The sequence below is a fragment of the Erpetoichthys calabaricus genome, chromosome 9 (genome assembly GCF_900747795.2).
Source record: "Erpetoichthys calabaricus chromosome 9, fErpCal1.3, whole genome shotgun sequence".
Lineage (NCBI taxonomy): Eukaryota > Metazoa > Chordata > Cladistia > Polypteriformes > Polypteridae > Erpetoichthys > Erpetoichthys calabaricus.
Window position 1 is genome coordinate 105,729,761 of NC_041402.2, and position 21,737 is coordinate 105,751,497.

Here is a 21,737-nt window from a genome sequence, read left to right on the forward strand (position 1 = left end):
GCTCTTATCGCAACATTATAATATATACAATCGATACAATATCGTATATTTCAATCGATTGTTTAAAATAATCACAAATTAACGCTTTTACTGAACAATAGTGTAGCTTTGAATATAGTTAATACTTGTATATTTACATAGACGTGCCCAATCCAGATGTGCAGCGTGCGTCGTTGAAAGGAACAACACAAGTATAAAATAAGTGAGGTAGGCGAGTCAAGGTATAAGGTCTTACAAAAGTAAATAAATAAATAACGGATTTCCACAAATGACTTGGAACTGATCCTTGGTATAATATAATTTAGTACTGTATATATTTTACAATAATCCAGTATGCAATGGATTGCTGTAGTTTAACCATCAGAGTTAAGAGATTTTGAATATCTGTTAGATTTATTTTGTTAAGTGTTTTTTTAATAGATTTATATTAATTTAGCTGATGCTTTTCTCCAAAATAAAATGAATTTTGTAAATTAATAAAAAGTGTCATTAGCTTTGTATTTCTACAAATACAAGGGCGTCATGGCAAGTGTTTGGAGGATTTTGAACCATTTGCCTTGTCCATTCCCTAAGGCACCAGCCCACTAATTTTTTTAGCATTTTTTTGTATATGCACAGATGTATTAATCTCAAAGTAATCTGATGTGATTTCGTTTTCTTGGTTCTTTCAAAATAGTTACATAAGTACATTAAACACAATCTATATGGATATGTGTGCATATATAAACTCATAAAAAAGCAATATTTCTTGCTGAACTGAAGATCTGAAATTTGGCAGGATGGTGTATCTAGGCTGCAGTGGGCTGGCGCCCTGCCCAGGGTTTGTTCCTGCCTTGCGCCCTGTGTTGGCTGGGATTGGCTCCAGCAGACCCCGTGACCCTGTGTTGGGATTCAGCAGGTTGGGAAAATGTTATGGTATGGTATGGTATATCGAGGGCAATGGGTATCCGCTAAAAAGAGCATGTCGATATATCATTGTTTAGGGATAAATAAATAGCCCAAAATCTCAAAATGCTTTGATGGATTTGATTGAAACTTAGTGATGTTATAGAAAAAAAGAAAATTAGGCTATACATTTTTTTATTTGTCAATACATTTTTTTTATTTGTCGATATTTATTAATATGCTAACTTACATGCATTGTACTGTAAGCATGCTTTATGCAAATGCAGGATACAGCAGAAGTGACTGTCAGTCCATGCAAATTGCACCTCAAACCCATAGGGTGGATGGGCAACTGAAGATAAGGTGGTGTCATGGACAGGAAAAAAGAGATATTATTACATTCTGAAATGGAAAGAGAAGCTTCGGCAGAGCTCAACAAAGATGCAAAGCTCAGTGGATTGCAAGTACTGTTTTTTGCTGTTGACTTCCAGTACTCTTAGATGTGTACAAGCTCTCATCTTGGTTATCTCTTCAGCTATGTCAACCTCCATCCCCTAGTTGGGGTGCTGAAAACCAAACCTTCCTCCCACCCTGACTCTTCGTTTGCAGTGCTGTAAACTCAAAGGGATAAACGGTCTTAGACAGTGGTGCCTGAATTTCTAATGGGGAAGCCATAGAAATTGTGTCACAATGCTCAAAGCTGCTGCACCATGCTCCTTGTTCTTCATGTCAATACATCAGTGTAATGCATACAGTATCAGCACTTCTGTATACTTCAAGCACTGTTTTGCATATACATTCACATCTCTGAACTTTAAAGTGGGACCCCGTACAACACATTAAAAAGCTAAAATACTGTACTTGAGTGAACAATGTAAACAAATGGAAAACATGAACATCTTATAATGATAATAATATGAACTCAAATTTTACCTTATTCCTACTAATTGCCCATTTCAATTCAAAAGAATCCACTGTTCTGCAAAAATGGTGTTTGGCAATGACCATCAACAAAAATCAAGTCACTAGAAGAAGCAAAAAAAAATCAGGAATTGATTTAATGGAGGCATGGACAATTGTGTTTTGCATGTTCAGTAGTAAGCAGTTCCAATGACCTATTATTATCCATCCATCCATTATCCAACCCGCTGAATCCGAACACAGGGTCAAGGGGGTCTGCTGGAGCCAATCCCAGCCAACACAGGGCACAAGGCAGGAACCAATCCCGGGCAGGGTGCCAACCCACCGTAGGACACACACAAACACACCAGGGCCAATTTAGAATCGCCAATCCACCTAACCAGCATGTCTTTGGACTGTGGGAGGAAACCGGAGTGCCCAGAGGAAATCCACGCAGACACGGGGAGAACATGCAAACTCCACGCAGGGACGACCCGGGAGGCGAACCCAGGTCCCCAAACTGCGAGGTAGCAGCGCTACCCACTGCGCCACCGTGCCGCCCCCCTATTATTATTATTATTATTATTATTATTATTATTAGCTCTCGAGTTTTTTTTTCTGTCCTCCCTGGCCATCAGACCTTACTTTATTCTTTGTTAATTAGTATTGCCTAATTTTTATATTTTTTCTTTTTTCCTTTCTTCATCTTGTAAAGCACTTTGAGCTACATCATTTGTATGAAAATGTGCTATATAATAAATGTTGTTGTTTTGCTTTTATCTAAGACAAGTTACAGTTGTGATACAATTGATTATATTTCTTTTGTTTTGCCAATTGTAGCACAGTCAGGTGAAATCACTTGCTTATGACAATCACAGATTGTCAGTAGCAGTATCAGAATTCACAGCCTCAGAAATCCTAGGTCCAAAGCCTTAACCATTTCAACATACTCCCTTCCAAAAATTTTAGTCATTGGTAAAAAAAAAAAAAAAAAAAAATATTTAACCCAAACCCTAAAATTCATGCAGGTTTACTGAGCAAGGTGGCTGATGGATAAAGTCAATTACTGACTCACCATTTCATTTGTTCATTTTCCTCTGCCTACACTCCACTCAGCGAGTGCTGTAAAAGTACTAATCTTTGATTTCCACAATGAGATATAAAGCAAGAAAACATAAAGCTATAAAATGACCTTCATGTATATACCTATTTTCGCAGTTTTTGCATCCAGACTGTAAAAGTAAAAATAATCCATCTAATCACACAGCAACTTTAAAGTTAGAATTTTATTATGAAATTGCATGGACTAAGTACATAAAATAAAGTTTATCAGTCACACTTTTTTGTAATAAATGAATATATACACATTTATACATGCATATATATAAATATATCAATGTGTATATTTTATATATGCGTAGCTACTGACAGAAAGTACAGGACAGTTAGCAATGGCACCACTCACTGGCGTAACAGTTTTTATCCACAGGCCATAAAGCAACTCATAATGCCAAATGCATGTCCTTCATGTGTTCAATGTATCATGTGGTATTTACTGTCTTTTTTGCCAGTTGTTTGTAATGTATTATTGTCGCTAGTCTTTAGGAGACAGGAAAATTCAAATTTCATCATACTTCATACATAAGACAGTAATCTTCAACAATAATTTTGCAGAATGTTAACACACATATCTAAGGAAGATCAGCGCTGGCCTTTTCAGGGTCTAATTGTAGTGAAGACATTGAAAACTGATATATAATACTGTAGTGGCTCCACATACTTTGATAAGAATCCTCAATTATGATTGATAAATGCCTTTTGGTGCTTTACCTCATCATTTTACAATAATAAAAAAGTTACTGTTATTAGAAGTGGTGCTGTCATATAAACAGAGTGCAGTGAAATTGTTACTTGCAATATGAAACCAACAAGCAACATGTCACCATTCTTGCACCATTATAAATACGAATATATTCTTAATTACTTAATAACTTAATTTCTTTAATAGAAAACACCAGTCAGCACAGTTGCTTTGGTGCTGACTACATGTGTTACTCTAACTAGAAAAATTAAATGTGGTGGATGATTTATTTAATGTATTGCTGAAAATAATACAGTTAATATGTTAAAATACTGCAGTTAACATTAAGTTGAGCTGTTATTTTGTTTAGTAATTATGTAAGAAGAAGAAATATATATATAAGTGTATATAAAGCACAGACAGTAGGGTTATAGCGACCATTCTGCAAAGGGATGCTTCACCCCAATACAGTGGAACCTCAGTTCACGAACTTCTCGGTACACGTACAACTCGGTTTACGACCAAAAACTTCGCCAAACTTTTGCCTCGGTTCACGACCACACACCTCGGTATACGAACAAGCCAGTTTCCATTTCGGTTTGTGCGTGCCGATGATTTCTGCACCTGTTGCATTGTTCTCGGTCAGACGTGCGTTCTTGCACGTGCGTGCGTGCATGCTTTCGCTGTGAAGTCTTTGTGCTCTATTTCATTTCCCTTCCGGTTCGTACACGCCGATTACTGTATTTAAGCACTTGTTCAGCCTCTCCCTGTTCATTGTTCTCAGTCAGACGTGCATGCTTTACCTGTTAACTCTTTGTGCTCTACAGTATTTCGTGTGCTTTTGCAGTTAACCATGGCTTCTAAGCAAGTGAAGAGTGGTGAGAAGAAAGTGTTGCAATGTTACTTTTCTCTTTTTTCAAATGTTCATTTTTTCCCTGTGCTTAAACCTCATTTAAAAAGAGTGTTTACAGCGATCGAGTTGTAATGCTATTAGCGTGAACTCCTGCAATGTTACTGTATTGGTTGGCTTTTAAATAAAGTTCGGATTTGTTCAAATGTTCCTTTTTTGCCCCTGTGCTTAAAACTCATTTAAAAAGAGTGTTTACAGCGATCGGGTTGTAATGCTATTAGCATGAACACCTGTAATGTTACTGTCTTGGTTGGCTTTTAAATAAAGTTCGGATTTGTTCAAATGTTCCTTTTTTTTCCCCCTGTGCTTAAAACTCATTTAATAAAAAGTGTTTATACAGCGATCAGATTGTAAGGCTGTAGCGCGAACTGCTGCAATGTTACAGAGAGAGAGGGGGCTCGCGTGCTGCTGACAGAGAGAGAGAGAGAGAGGGCTCGCGTGCTGCTGAGAGAGAGTGAGAGAGAGAGAGGGCTCGCATGCTGCTGAGAGAGAGCGAGCCTGCGCGTGCAGCTGAGCAGGGAGCCTGGGTGTTTGTGTCAGTGTTATTCAATGTTTTTACATTAGTTTACTATTACACTGTGCATTCTATGGTGTAATTAACTATATTTGTGCTTAAAAATCTTTAAAAAAATATATTTACATACAGTTCGTACGGTCTGGAACGGATTAATTGTATTTACATACAATCCTATGGGGGAAATTGCTTCGATTCATGACCAAATTGGTTTACGACCAGAGGTTTGGAACGAATTGTAGAACATGTGGAACATGGTAGATCAGGCAGCAGGGACACAGGCCAGATTTGAAGGATGTCTGGGCCTGTTGGTCTAAATCTCTCTGGTAGTGAGGTCCAAGTACGATTAGCAAGAGAGACGTCGGTATTAAAGGGAAGCACCGGGGAATTGAGAATTTTAAAGACTCCTGCCTAAATTTTTACCTCGTTTTAATGGATTATATATTTATTGGATTTTAATCTCCCCCCCCCCCCCCCCCCCACCATAACACTTCATTTTATGGATTATTTATTGACAATATGGGAGCAGTGCACTTTTTGAACACTCATTTTTGTTGTTTTGTTAATAAAAGCACTTGCACTTTTCACCATCCCCTTGCTTGGTGTGTTTTGTCCTCATCTGCCATGCTCATCTTGGTTGTGGTACTAATGGTATCGGGTGCAAGAGGCTCCAATTATAGAAGAGGGAGCCAAGATTCAACCTGCTCCATCACAGTCATGCAGTAGCAGCATGCTAAGGTCATGGGGCAGTGATGCTTATTGGCCCCGCAGAGTCTTGGTAAAATAAAACAAAAACAGACAAAAGTAGGAATTAATGAGTAACCTATAAAAGAGCAAATAGAATAACATTTAATGAAATCTAATTTCCTTCAACCTTCAGTATAAAGTAGTGTTAGTGTTGTTAGTAACTTAAGTGTTTAAGAGAAAACCTTGTTAACATTAGAATTACCAGAGCCTACGAAAAAACTCATAAATCCGGCCCACCTTAAATCCCTTCGCACTTCTCCGTCAGCGTCTTTTGTCTTGCAAATATGTCGATAAGCCCAAGCAGGAAGCAGCCTGCTACAAGATCCCCCCCCCCTACTGCCGCAGAACAGGCAAGAAGTACTCCCAGTTCCTGCCTTGATTATCTGGGAGTGAGCTACCTAGAATTCTATAGAGTAAATAATTTCATGTGTGTTCTGTGTCTACAACAATCTATGTAAACATATCGTTAAAACAGAAACGTTTTTTATGTTTTAGTAATAAATGACAAAGTGTAGACACTAACTGTATAATATGTGAAGGCTGATGGGCAGATATCAAATAAACACTTTCACAAAAGGTACAAGTACACTACAACAGCTTCTGTGGTGCAGTGGTAAGAGCTGCTGATTTATAATCCAGAGGTTGTGAGTTTGAGGCATTAGAGGGTCATCTGCATTTAGTGGTAAATTTGTGTATTGACTGCATAACTGATCAATCTCTTTATGTTTTGAAATGAATAGGCTTATTGGGAGCATGTAGACTGAGATTATTAATGTTTCAAAATAAACCCTTGTGGCCCCCTATACATATTATCATGAATCTCTGATGTGTAATTGCCACAACTGAAAAAGAATTATCCTCCTGTAATATGAGTTAAACCAACTCAAGTCACTGCCAGAAAGTCTAACCCACTGTCTAAAGCAGTCAATACGAATTCTGTGATTAATAATGTCAAATGCTGCACTCAGGAACTGATAGGTTATTTGAATCAGCATTAAGACGCAAGTCATTGACTATTTTAACCAATGTCGTTTTGGTACTATAATTTGGTCTGAAACCTGACTGAAATTTATCCAGAATATTTTTATGCAATGTATTGAAACTGTTAATTGTTTTCACAATCAATATGATTAAAAGTCAGCATTTGAATTAGAATCCTTTAAGCATGGCACTACACAGAATGTAGGCTTAGAAGTACATGTGCCACTTTGTTCTGTCAAAACGTAACACATTTTGTAGTTGGAGACCATTTGCACTTAGTGGGCTGCAGTGCTGTCCTTACATTCGTGAAAAATTGGACGCTTTGTGATAAAGAAATACCTTGGGGCCAATTATTCACATCAGTACCAGAGCCAACTGGTCTAATTGTCACTTCCAACGGTATTATAGCTGTGGTTGACTTTTTAACAAGTTTTTCGAAGATACAACATCCACCTCATTTTTCAGTTTTCCAATCAAAATTGTTGACCTTAGTATTTACATTACACGTTTTTTAGAGTACATAGTAGAGTTAGACTAATTATTTATAATTGTATATAATATTAGAAAAGGTAGAGGTAGGTAAGGCATCAACACACCTTTTAAAATGTATTTTTCTTTAGTTCTAGCATTGTTACATTAAAGGAAATACAGCAATAATTGGATAGTCCAATATCCTCTTTCTGAGTCACACCAATTCTAAGACCACAGAAGATAACTAGGTCTAATGCAGGGGTGTTGAACTCCGGGCCTGGAGGGCCGCAGTGGCTACAGGTTTTCATTCTAAACCTTTTCCTAATCAGTGAGTCGTTTTCACTGCTAATTAACTCCTTTTCCCTTCATTTCAATAGTCCTGTTTTTAAGGATTCAGTCCTCTGAATTGATTTGTTTCTTCATTAAATGGCAGCCAAACAGAAATGAGACGTGAAACGAGCCAACAGATGACCAAATGGGATTTCAAACTCCAACCAATTTCACTCCAACCAGTCTCTTAATGAGAAGCTGATTCTTGCTGTTAATTAAGCCCGTTATTTAATTCAATGGCTTGTTGCTGCTCTCATTCTGCCACAGCAGACATTTGCAAATCTGTTGATTTTTCTGTTTTTTTCTGTCATATGGTGGCTTGTTTAATGTCTCATTATTGTTTGGCTACTAATTAAGGAAAAAGAGACAATTAAGGGGCCTGAATCAAGTTAATTAAAACTAAAGCAAAAGAAGTTAATTAGCAGTAAAAAAAAACGGCTCACTAATGAAGAAGATGGTTAGAATGAAAACATGCAGCCACTGCGGCCCTCGAGGACCGGAGTTCGACACTTATGGTCTAATGTGTAGCCAGATTTATGTGTCTACTGGGTGATATTAGAACATTAGAACACTAGAACAATCTACACAAGAATAGACCATTCAGTCCGACAAAGCTCCACTTAATTCTTCTAAAAAACATCATGTCTAGTTTTGAAAGTTCATAAAGTCTTACTATCACAGTACTTTGTAGCTTATTCCAGGTGTCTGTGGTTCTCTGTGTAAAGCAAAACTTGTTTGTGTGAAATTTACCCCTAACAAGTCTCCAACAGTGTCTCTGTGTTCTTCATGAACTCATTTTAAAATAACAGTCTTGATCCACTGTATTAATTCCCTTCATAATTTTAAACACTTCAATCTTGTCACCTTTTAATCTTCTTTGGCTTAAACTAAAAAAGCTAAGCTCTTTTAATCTTTCTTCATAATTCATCCCCTGTAGCCCTAGATTAGTTTAATCGCTCTACTCTGGACTTTTTCTAGCACTGCTATGTCCTTTTTGTAGCCTGGAGACCAAAACTGTACACAGTACTCCAGATAAGGCCTCACCAGTGCATTATTGCGCTTGAGCATAACCTCATCGGACTTGTACTCTAAACATAATGCTATATAACCTAACATTCTGTTAGCCATCTTAATGGCTTCTGAACACTGTCTGGAAGTTGATAGTGTTGAGCCCACTATGACTCCTAAATTCTTCTCTAAATGTGTACTCTCAATTCTCAGACCTCCCATTGTGTATTCAAACCTAAAGTTTTAACTACCAACATGTAATACTTTACATTTACTGACATTAAATTTCATCTGCCACAAATCTGCCCAAGCCTGTATGCTGTCCAAGTCCCTCTGTTATGATTTAACTGGCAGGATGACACCCGACCTCTTGCTGGATCCAAATGGTGCCGTTTTTCGCCTTTATGCCTGGTGCAGCTACGTTGTTCTAATGTGTGAGTGGACACATTAGTGGGCTTTTGCTCTCTTTCTCTGATGTAGAACCCTCATCCTCATCTGAGTTCACCTCTATTATAGCAGCTCTTTATTTGAAAAGTAACAGTGTCAGATCTGGTAGAGCATGAACGTGACTGAGAGAATAAAGGTGAATAATGAAACAAAATGCTAACTTTTACAAGTACCAGACTCAAATAAATCAAATGTATGTTTTTATTTTCTAATAATAATAATAATATCCGCTAACTACTCAAAACAGTTCAATGCATGAAAGACCCGGAATCCAACCCACCACCTCTCGACTTGGAGACAGCAGTTCTTACCTGTACACCAGCCATATGTGTGTGTGTCTCGTACCCTATCCCAATTTCTTTTACTTTGGTTAAATTCTTCAAAAAACCACACTTGTTTTGTTATATCTGTGTCTTTTGTGAAAGTGTTTATTTGATATTTGGACTTCAGTCTTCAAACATTCTAAACTTCACGTCAGCATTTTGCCAATTATTTATAGAACATGAAATTAGGTTTCTGATCTAGTTACGTGGTCAACATTTCTTGCCTCACATTTCCTGTCATCTTACATTTACACCAATTGTTGTAGACACGAAACACATATGAAATGTATGTGTTCCAAATAATGATATATTATTTACTCTATACAATTCAAGGCACCTCACACCCAGATAAACAAACTTGAGCCGGGACAACTTTGTGTATGACTAAAGCTGCGTCGGTGGGAAATGGGATAAAAGGCTGCTGGTGCTGATCGACATTTTTGCAAAACAAAAGACGCTAATGAGGAGGTGCAAGGGAATTTAAGTTGGCCCAGGATTACAAGTTTTTCCATAGGCTTCAGAGATTCTAGTGTTTAACCTTCTTACGAGTGTAGTCTTAATCTTGGCTTGCTGCTAGTCTGCAGCTCAGAGGCACACTACAAAAGCACTATACAGTGATCCCTCCTCCATCGCAGAGGTTGTGTTCCAGAACCCCCCGTGAAAGATGAAAATCCGCGAAATAAAAACCATATGTTTATATGGCTATTTTTACATTGTCACGCTTGGGTCACAGATTTGCACAGAAACACAGGAGGTTGTAGAGAGACAGGAACTTTATTCAGACACTGCAAACAAACATTTGTCTCTTTTTCAAAAGTTTAAACGTGCTCCATGACAAGACAGAGATGACAGTTCCATCTCACAATTAAAAGAATGTGAACATATCTTCCTCTTCAAAGGAGTGCGCGTCAGGAGCAGAGAACATCAGAGAGAGAGAGAAAAGCAAACAATCAAAAATCAAAAGGTGCTGTTTGGGCATTTAAGTATGAATGTCAGAGAGAGAGAGAGAGAGAGAGAAAAGCAAACAATCAAAAACCGATAGGTGCTGTTCGAGCTTTTATGTATGCAAAGCACCGTGCGGGAAGCATATCGCTTGACAAAGCAGCCGCAAGAAAGGGAGCAATGTGAAGGTAGTCTTTCAGCATTTTTTAGACGAGCATCCGTATCCTCTAAGGGTGCTAACAGCCCCCCTGCTTACACACCTTCCGTCAGGAGCAGAGAATGTCAGAGCAAGAGAGAGAGAGAGAAAAGCAAACAATCAAAAATCAATAGGTGCTGTTTGGGCTTTTAAGTATGCGAAGCACTGTGCAGGAAGCATATCGTACAACAAAGCAGCCACAAGTAAGCCCAGCAAGGAAGGGAGCAATGTGAAGGTAGTCTTTCAGCATTTTTTGAGGAGCGTCCGTATCCTTTAGGGGCTGAACCGCCCCCCTTCTCACAATATATTTGAGGAGTTTTATTTAATAAGTAATACGTGCTCTGATTGGGTAGCTTCTCAGCCATCTGCCAATAGCGTCCCTTGTATGAAATCAACTGGGCAAACCAACTGAGGAAGCATGTACCAGAAATTAAAAGACCCATTGACCACTGAAACCCACGAACCAGCGAAAAATCCGTGATATATATTTAAGTATGCTTACATATAAAATCTGCGATAGAGTGAAGCCGCGAAAGTCGAAGCGCGATATAGCGAGGGATTACTGTACTCAAAATTTAGTCTTGTTCAAATTAGCACAGATTATCCCAAGCTCATAGATACTTCAACTGGCCCAAACTGTTATTTCTGGTTATGCAATAAAACATGAGATTGAAAATGTTACTCGACCATCACTACAATCTGCTTGGTGACATGCCATGTGACATGTAACATTTTTAAAATAATATCATTTTTGGGTGGTTTATTCCTTTAAATTACAGGAATTGAAGAAAATGTTTGCTTCTTGCCTTTCACTCAGTGATGCTGCAATAATTACTGGTTCCCTTACTTCAATAAAAAGAGTATTGTGCTAGGCTACTTGTTACTTTAAAAATTAATATTCATTTTAATTTTGTTGTGGTGGCACAATGACAGTAAAGTTCTGTCTCTCATTCTCAAATGCTATGCTTTCCAGTACCAATTTCCTTTAAAGTTTTTACAGTCGGCGTTTTTAGCAGTGTCACATTTTTCATGGTATTTTGGCTAGAAAAATCGAGGTTTCGACTTATTCACAGATGGACTTACCCTGGAGTATCTACTGTATTTATCTGGTGCCATCAGAAAATTCATATAGAATGCGCATACTGTTAGAATAAATTTCTGCATCTATGAAAATGGGAGTTACAGTTGCATTTGTGGATTTCTATTTTTTTTAAGTGTTGGTACATTTATGTTGCTTACTCACACCCTTCCTAATTTTATTAAGTCTTCTTGTACTTTCAGTACTTTGCATAGACAGTCCCCTTAATAAGAGAAGATGTTTATGTTTGTTTTTATTACATTGTTACAAGTACAAATGTAAAAGGCTTCCTGTTTACCTTTTTTGTTCAGAGATAACAATTTCAAATATTTTGAAAATCAGTTTAACTTTACTGTTGAAGAACACAACATAGAGTGTGCTTTTATCAGTCACACACCTGTATCAAATGCTTATCCAAAATGTATAATTTCTTTTTATATTTTGCAAGATTATGTTACAAATACACTCACTGGCCACTTTATTAGGTACACCTTACTAGTACCGGGTTGGACCCACTTTTGTCTTTAGAATTGCCGTACATTGGGTACAATGCAGTCAAAAAGGGATGGACATGCTCAGGAAAGCTGTGACATTTAAACGATGCTCATTTGCTACTAAGAGACCCAGAGTGTGCCAAGAAAATACCCCCCACACCATTTTGCCATCATTCCCAGCATGAACTGTTGATACAAGGCATGATGGATCCATGTCATTGACACCAAATTCTGACCATACCATTCGAATGTTGCAGCAGAAATTGAGACTCATCAGATCAGGCAATGTTTATCCAATCTTCTATTCTCCAATTTTGGTGAGCCCATGTGAATTGTAGCCTCAGTTGCCTGTTTACTTAGCTGACAGTAGTGGCACCCGGTGTGGTCTCCTGCTGCTGTAGCCCATGTAACATCAAGATTCAACATGTTGTACATTCAGCGATGCTCTTCTGCATATCTAGGTTTTAATGAGTGATTATTTGAGTTATTATTACCTTTCTATCAGCTTGAACCGGTCTGACCATTCTCCTCTGACCTCTGGCATCAACAAGGCATTTTCACCTAGAGAACTGCCTCTCTCTGGATATTTTCCCTTTTTCAGGCCATTCTCTGTAAACCATAGAGATGGTTGTGTGTGAAAATTCCAGTAGATCAGTTTCTGAAATACTCAAGACCAGCCCATCTGGAACCAACAACAATACTACGTTCAAAGTTACTTAAGTCATATTTCTTCGCCATTCTGATGCTCAGTTTGAACTTCAGGAGGTCATCTTGACAATGTCTTCATGCCTAAATGCATTGAGTTGCTGCCATGTGACAGGCTGATTAAATATTTGCATTAATAAGCAGTTGAACAGGTTTACCTAATGAAGTGGATTATAAGTAAACTGTTTTTAATATTAAAAATGTTTAATATTAAAAAAGAGTCTTATGTTGGAATATTAATTTTTAGCATTTATTGCCTCTTATACCACAGTAGACAATGAGATTATTTGGAAGGAGGATGAATGACTCCTGCAAGGCAAACTTATGTTAACCTGCACATTAGAAAGTGCACAATACCCACCAAGTTGATGTGTCTAAGACTTAATTGTACCAGGTTGATGCTAAATTTTGTTAAAATTGCTCAGTTTGATTTGTTATAAGAATCATATTTTTTACTTTTAAAAATAATATAGGCTAAAATTAAATGAATTTGAACTGTCTGTAATTAAAGATATTACCACCTTTTTTAATAAATACAGGTAAGACTTTTAATCTGTTACACAGGCGGCTTCACTCTCTTGATGTTTGAAAAAATATGGTGAGATTTACTTGGTTGATTAATTATCCATCTTGCCTTCAGCAATTATGGTAATTAATTAAATAATTTGGTATGGCTCCTACTTTATTTTCTTTACTTTTCTCTGTTATATGAGGTGGTCTCTGGCCATTAGACCTATATCAAGGCAACTGAAGCATTTTAAGAAGCAGAATAATAAAATGTATTAACACAAGAATTATAGAAATATGATAACTGCTCATATATTGAAAGGAAACAAGACTGACTAGACAGACAAACATGGAACATAGAAGAAATTAGTTGTTTAATTGCTATTTAGAGTTATAATTTATCTTGGCACAGATAAACAGTTTTGCAATACCAAGTCTTTACAGAGGATGTTTGATGTGTGGTGTTGTTGTTGTCCCAGGTTCAAATGGAGGATTCCTCTTGCATTGTAGTGCACTCTTTCTCTTTGCTGTGTGATCCTTCCTCCGTGGTGTTCTGTACTTTCTCAGATAGACTGCTTGCTGTGCTGCTTGCAAGTTCATAGGCACAACAATTCTAGGGTGTGAAAAGTAAACTCTTATCCAAACATGCTTATGATTGTTGGCAGACATTTTTCAGCCATTTAAGACAGTGTCAAATAGTTAAAGTCACACTCATTTTTTCTGTACAATCTTTAATAAGACATGTAAGACATTCTATACAATCTTTAATAAGACAGGAAACTCAAGTGATCAAATAAACATATAGATTACAAATCATATTCAGTATAAGCTGTAGAAATTAGATCTTTTTTTATATGATTAAAAAAATTAATTACAACATCACACACTTTGGTGAAGTAATTTATATGACCATAATTACACATAAAGTATTATGAGCAAAGGGATGGTGAAAAGTGCTAGAGTGCTTTTATAAAACGAATCAAACAAGTGTCCAAAAAGTGCAAAAATTGTCAATAAATAATCCTATTAAACATGCATTGGTGGAGGTTAAAATTTTAAATAGAGAATCCATTAAAACAAGGTTAAAACAAATGGCAGGAAAGTGTCTTTAAAAACCATGAGCCCGGGTGCAGTCTTTAAAATCAAACATCTCCTTGACTAAACCCAACACAGGCTGTTACAGCCAAGGAAGTGCCTAACCTGCAAATCAGCCCACCTTCAGTGCTGCTTCTAGACTCAGGCCCCTTGTATTCCTCTATGGCTCCAGGCCGGGCACCCCATCAAGCCTCAGACTTTCGCTGCCACACTTGCATCCTTATGGTCCATGACACCACCAGTAGAACGCCTCTCTCGGCCTCACTCCCCTGCAGCTGTGCTGCCTCTCTCCGGCAAGTTGCTACAACTGCTTCAGCCACTCTAGCTCCCAGGTCACTCATCTGGAGTGGCCATCAGCCCCCAAGCATTGCCCACACATTCCTAGGGACTTCCTCCTGGCTCTCTGCCTTCGCTGCCTTTTTGGCACTCACTTACACCCGATCTCTCGCTTGCTCCTGCCTTTTCTCTCTCTCCATCCTTTTAACCTTCTTTCTTTTCTTCCAATTGACCTTTTTCCTTTTGATTCTTTTGACTAGCAAAATACCCGCTCTTCGCAGCGGAGAAGTAGTGTGTTAAAGAGGTTATGTAAACATATATATATACATATAAATATATACATATATATATATACATATCTACATATACACATATCTACATATGCATATATCCATCCATCTATTATCCAACCCGCTGAATCCGAACACAGGGTCACGGGGGTCTGCTGGAGCCAATCCCAGCCAACACAGGGCACAAGGCAGGAACCAATCCCGGGCAGGGTGCCAACCCACCGCAGATATACATATATATACATACATATACACATCCACATATACATAAATATATACATATACAAATTTACATATCTACATATATATACACATATATATATATATATATATAAATATAGACATACATATATACATACATACATACATTCACACATATATATATATATATATATATATATATATATATATATATATAAATAAATATATTCACGGCATTCGCGTCTGAATCACAATCTGATTGTATGGGTGGTTATCTACCAGGTAACGCTTATGGTTGGCCAGCAAGTCAGCTAACATCCACCACGGTGCCTTCAGTTGTGAGAAGCAGATCATAGAATGGTTGAAAATAGTTTACTGTCAAATAATGCAAAGAGTACGCGACACGTGTTTCACCCTAATTCTGGGCTCATCAGGCGTACACACTCACTGCACTCCCTTACGGGAATCGAACATCGGACGTCAGCGCTAGAGGCAAAGCCCCTAACATTGCGCCACAGCGTGTGGTTCGTTTATTTGACAGCATGTAGATCGGGGTAATTACATTCACGGCATTCGTAGTCTGAATCACAATCTGATTGTATGGGTGGTTACCTACCAGGTAACGCTTGTGGTTGGCCAGCAAGTCAGCTAACATCCACCACGGTGCCCTCAGTTGTGAGAAGCAGATCATAGAATGGTTGACAATAGTTTACTGTCAAATAATGCAAAGATTACGCGACACGTGTTTCGCCCTAATTCTGGGCTCATCAGGCATTCACACTCACTGCATATAGCCAAATTCCCTCGCTTCGCAGCGATGAAGTATTGCTTTTAAATTTTAATTAAGAAGAAAAGAAAACCTTTTTAAATTGAGGGAAAATATACCAATAACAATTTGTTAAGGATCTGTTTTTTTGTGAAGCTGCCTTTACACAGCCTGTCCGCTGTTTTATAAACGAACGGCATATAAGGCCGTCCTTTCTCCTTGCTTAGTGGTTCTGTATTGTTTTATTGTTCGTTTATTACGATTGTTATAGTTATTGTGTAGGTATTTGAGACTCACTTTTCTGTTCAGGTACCTATTTCCTTTATGTAATCCGTGGATTCTCCACTATTTTTTGTTCGTTTATTACGATTATAGTTATTTATTGATTCCCTTCTTTAGCTGACTGCCTGCTCATATAAGGCGCTCTGCTGTTTTTTTGTGAAGCAGTCTTTACACAGCTTCTCCGCTGTTTTATAAACGAACGCCATATAAGGCCATCCTTTTTCCTTGCTTCACCAAGGAAGCAGCCTTTTTATTTAATCCACGGTTTCTCCGCTGTTTTATTGTTCGTTTATTACGATTGTTATAGTTCTCTTTGTATACCACGTTGTCAGTTCAGCACTCAGGTTGTAATATGTCTAAGTAGTGCAAGCTTACTGTTGAGAATGCAACGTATAGTTGTACAGGAGAAAAGCAATCTTGCCAAACTTAATTTAAACTTACGGTTTACACCGTGCTTTGTTTCCGCCGTAGCTGCACTTATGTATATGCTTGTATGCGTCACTCGCTCGCTTCTTATTGTTTCGCTGCCTTCTCAATTGTGTAATGAATGTTTTCTTCAGCGCTCTTTGGGGCTCTTCCTTGTTTTCTACGTACTGCATTCACAGTCAGTTCACGTGATTATGTGGGAGCCGTGATGACGTGATACGCAACTCCGCCTCCCGCGGCCAGCGAGCTGCAGTCCATTACAGTATATGGACAAAAAAGAGGTTCCAGTTATGACCGTTACGCTTTGAATTTCGAAATGAAACCTGCCTAACTTTTGTAAGTAAGCTGTAAGGAATGAGCCTGCCAAATTTCAGCCTTCCACCTACACGGGAAGTTGGAGAATTAGTGATGAGTCAGTCAGTCAGTCAGTCAGTGAGTCAGTGAGGGCTTTTCCTTTTATTAGTATAGATTCTTCCCCCTTCTTGCACTCTCCCTTCCCATTTAAATTGGGGATGTGGCATAGCTGTCCTTCCCAGTCCATCTTGGCGGTGATCTCATCAGACCTGCCTCTACTGTAAAGAATCTTGGTGGCATTTTTGATTCCTGCCTCTCTTATTCCGGCCACATAAATCACATTAAGAAACTTTCTTACTTTCACCTCCAAAGCATATCCCGTGTTCTCTCCTTCCTCTCCTTTTCTAATGCTGAGAAACATGTCCATGCTTTTATCACATCCCGCATCGATTATTGTAATTCCCTACTGGCAGGTGCCCCTTCTAATCTTATATCACAGCTCCAGCTTTTTCAAAACTCAGCTGCAAGAGTCCTTACTCGAACCAGCAGCAGCGAGCACATCACACCCATCCTGCTCTGTCTTCACTGGCTCCCTGTGTCTTACAGAATTGAATGTAAAACCCTACTCATAACCTACAAAGCCTTAAATAACCTCGCGCCACACTACACCAGTGACCTTCTCCATCACTATGTGCCTGCCCGCCCACTAAGGTCATCTGATTCTGGCGATCTTGTTGTGCCCCACACTAATCTACACTCCATGGGTGACAAGGCCTTCAGCTGTATAGCGCCCAGACTCTGGAATGACCTACCAAAATTAATCAGGTCAGCTGACTCCATGAATTCTTTTAAAAAACAACTCAAAACTCATCTGTTCAGGAAGGCTTTTAGCTCTACTTGAACTTATTACCCTTCTCTCAGTTTACTTCTCTGTCAAGATGCTCATGTATCCTGTTTGTGTGTGTGCTAGACCATCAATTATGTTGTCTGTTAGGCTTTTCTTTTTTTTCTCTGAATTCACTGTCGTAATCTTCTTTATTTATTTATCTGGATTGTACAATGCTATATACTGTATACCCTTCTTTCTTATATTCTGTAAGTGCCTTGAGCATGGGAAAGGCGCTATATAAATAAAATGTATTATTATTATTATTATAGCTGCAGCAATCAGCAGCTCCCGGCACCAATTAGGGTCATGGCCAATCTGCACCTGTGCACTATGTGCAGGGCCGTCTGCTCCCGCATCTCACATGGGAACCGCTCTCGCCCTGCTACCACACCCCCACCTGAAGACGCAAGTCTGGCAGTAGTTACTCAAAAAAAGCCAATCAGCCGCGGACCTCACTTTACCACACTCATTCAATGCACTGTTTAGGTCTGTTTTGTCCATAATTGTATTTGAATAGTGACTGTTAACGAGACACTAATTCTATTGAGAACTATTTCTAAAACAGATACACTTTTCAGTGTCATTTAATTTATGTGATAATTATTCAATATAATTTTTAATGAGCTAAGTACATCTATGAGCAGTTATTTATTTACTCACATAATCTATAAAAGCCAAGTAGCTTCTTTCATTTAGCTGGGTATGGTGTTAATCTGCATCCAGCCCTGCATGTAGGCCCTCCAACCTGCAGGGAAAAACCTGGGGGTTGGTGGCAGAATTGGCACTCCAGCCACCATAAAAAACTTCACACTGTTCCATTCCATCTGAGCTAGTGTGGTGCTGAGGTGTCACCCATTGTATGGCTGCACTAGGGTCATAATCTAGGATCCTGAGTTGATTTATCTTGTGGTGGGTGCAGCAATACGCTGTATCAGCGTGTTCTCCTAACTTCTTTCTATCTCTCTCTGCCCATTCAGTTACTCCAGGACTCCATACAACTTACTTGAAAAGTCTGTCTCTATTATGTTTGGCTGTTTCACAAATTTAGGCTTTATATTGAAATTTAAGCAAACCAATTGATTTTATTTTTAAATCCTGCCAGAACAAGTTTATTTTCATAGGTTATATATTAAAAAAACAAAACTTGTCCCATAAATAAATTAAGCAACATCTGATAAAAAACGTTTGACAGAGAACATTGGATTCTTGACACCAATTATATACTGTTTAACAGTGAGAAAAAAATAATGTGATGACCATGAGGGGATAAAAATGAAAAACCCACAGACCCTTAGCCTGTTTTTTTAGTAATTAAACCATGAATTTTCCTTATTTTGTCATTTTTAAATTTAAAAATTCATAAAAAAGAAAGAGATTAATCTTGTGCTTTAACAGAATCATAATCACTTTAGCATGCATATTAACTAGTTACTTAGCTTGCATGGGATGGACTATGCTATGACCTCTCTGAGCTTATTAGTACAAAGTTCTTTTTCTTTTAAGGAACATGCACTGCTGTCATATATTTATTGGAACATACAAGCTTCCCAAAATTAGAAAATATAGTTTAAGCGAAAACAATTCACAGTACTGAATAATTTCAGGTCAGGCCAGTTTGGAGAGCGTGTACTAGTACTGTGCATTGCCACACCCACCATACAACAATATAGCTTGGCATCCCAGTTGGCAACCCCCAAGTAGACACATGGTCCAGTCTCACATCCCTGGAAGTAACCATCTATCTGCCACAGTCAGGTGTTACATGGGCGTCCCCTTGGCCTTTTCCAGCCATTCAGGTCTTCAACAGTGAGGATCCTGCAAGCCAGTTCACCCTCGGGGAATTGCGTCAATTGGTCGTAGTGCCATAACTGACACTTCCTCACAATGCAGGTAATGTGCCTCATTTAGGACTCTGTGATCAACCACTCATTCGACACATAGTTAAACCAGAGGTACCCAAGGATTCTCCAAAGAGAGACAGTACCGAAGGAGTCCTGTCTTCATCTCAGGTCACTGTATAGTGTCCATGTCTCTCAACCATATAGCAAAACAGGAAGCACCAGTACTCTAAAGACTTGGACCTTCGTCATTTTGCAGAGATCTCAGGAGTGACTTCATAACACCCCGTGCTCTCACAATCTGTCTAATGAGTTCATGGGAAGAGTCACCAGAGACATTAATGTCACTGCCAAGGTAAGTAAACCTCTCAACAAGATCAACATTCTCTTCACAGACAGACACAGTGTTAATGGCTGTGCCCAAGAGGTCATTAAAGGCCTAGATCTTGGTTTTTATCCAGGACACTTGCAAGCCCAGACACTCAGACTCCTCTCTCTGTCTCACAAGAGCTCCGAGCAGAGCCTGCATTGAATCATCAGTAAAGTCAAGATCAGTGAATATTTCTTCACCAACAGATGCCCCACACCCCCCCCCCCACAACCCTGCCAACACCCAGACCATGCAAGCAATGAACATAGTAGGAGCAAGATCACATTCCTGATGAACCCCAGAATCAACTTGGAAAAACACAGAGATTCCGTCTCCACTCTGCACAGCACTCACAGTACCAGTGTACAGGCCAGCCATGATATCAAGCAACTTCAGGGGGGATCCCGTGAAGCCTCAGGATGTCCCACAGGGCAGCTCAATCAATTGAGTCGAAAGCTTTACAAAAAACAACAAAGGCAAATGGAAGCAAAGATTGCTTGCAATGCCTGGAGAACAGCCTTACCACCAACAACAACAACAACAACATTTATTTATATAGCACATTTTCCTACAAAAAGTAGCTCAAAGTGCTTTACATAATGAAGAAAAGAAAAATAAAAGACAAAATAAGAAATTAAAATAAGACAACATTAGTTAACATAGAAAAGGAGTAAGGTCCGATGGCCAGGGTGGACAGAAAAAAAAAAAAAAAAAACTCCAGAAAGCTAGAGAAAAAAATAAAATCTGTAGGGGTTCCAGGCCACGAGATCGCCCAGTCCCCTCTGGGCATTCTACCTTACATAAATGAAATAGTCCTCTTTGTAGTTAGGGTTCTCACGGAGTCACTTGATGCTGATGGTTCTGTCTGCATTTACTACTTTAACGAGTGCAGTTTCTGTGCTGTGATTTGTTCTAAAACCTGACTGAAATTTATCAAGAATAGCATGTTTATTGAGGTGTTCATTTAACTGCATAATGACTGCCTTTTCTAGAATTTTACTTAAGAAAGGCTGGTTAGAGATGGGTCTAAAATTTTCAAGAGCACAAGGGTCGAGATTATTTTTCTTAAGTAGGGGTTTAACTACAGCAGTCTTAAGACAGTCTGGGAAGACCACCGTATCTAATGACGAATTTACTATGTCAAGAACATTATCAATTAGCACGCCCGATACTTCTTTGAAAAAATTTGTTGGTATTGGGTCAAGGACGCAGGTGGAGGGTTTCATTTGAGAAATTATTTTATGTAAATCTATCCTAGTGAAAGAGTTTAATTTGTTTATAACAGAATACTGGGGTTTAGGAGGATCCTTAGTGTTGTGGAGATATACTATGTTATTTCTAATATCATTCATTTTTTGATTGAAAAATACAGCGATAGCCTCACAGGTTTTACTGGAAGTATTTAGGAGGCATTCCTTTGAGTTACCTGGGTTTAACAGACGATCAATCATCGAGAATAAGACTCTGGGATTACTAGCATTGTTATTTATAATCTTAGAGAAATAGCAGCGCCTCTCAAGACGGACTGTGTTATTGTATTCTGTTATTTTAACTTTTAATATTTCATAGTGGATAGTTAGTTTAGTCTTTCTCCATTTACGCTCAGCTCTACGGCATGTTCTCTTTAAATCAGACACTCTTTGGGTCTTCCATGGTATAACAATGCTAGAAAATTTTTTAACTGTCTTTTCAGGTGCAACTATGTCAACAGCAGCTCTCACCTTAGTATTAAATCTTTCCACCTTACTATTTACATTATCCTCGCTATTAT

The 21,737-nt window shown here is 38.5% G+C and overlaps 1 protein-coding gene across 2 annotated transcripts in view; it reads left to right on the forward strand.

Moving 5' to 3' along the window:
* LOC114658031 (zinc finger protein 883-like) overlaps nucleotides 1-21,737 on the forward strand; it is a 348,189-nt gene that overhangs the window by 303,430 nt on the left and 23,022 nt on the right. The window lies entirely within an intron of this gene.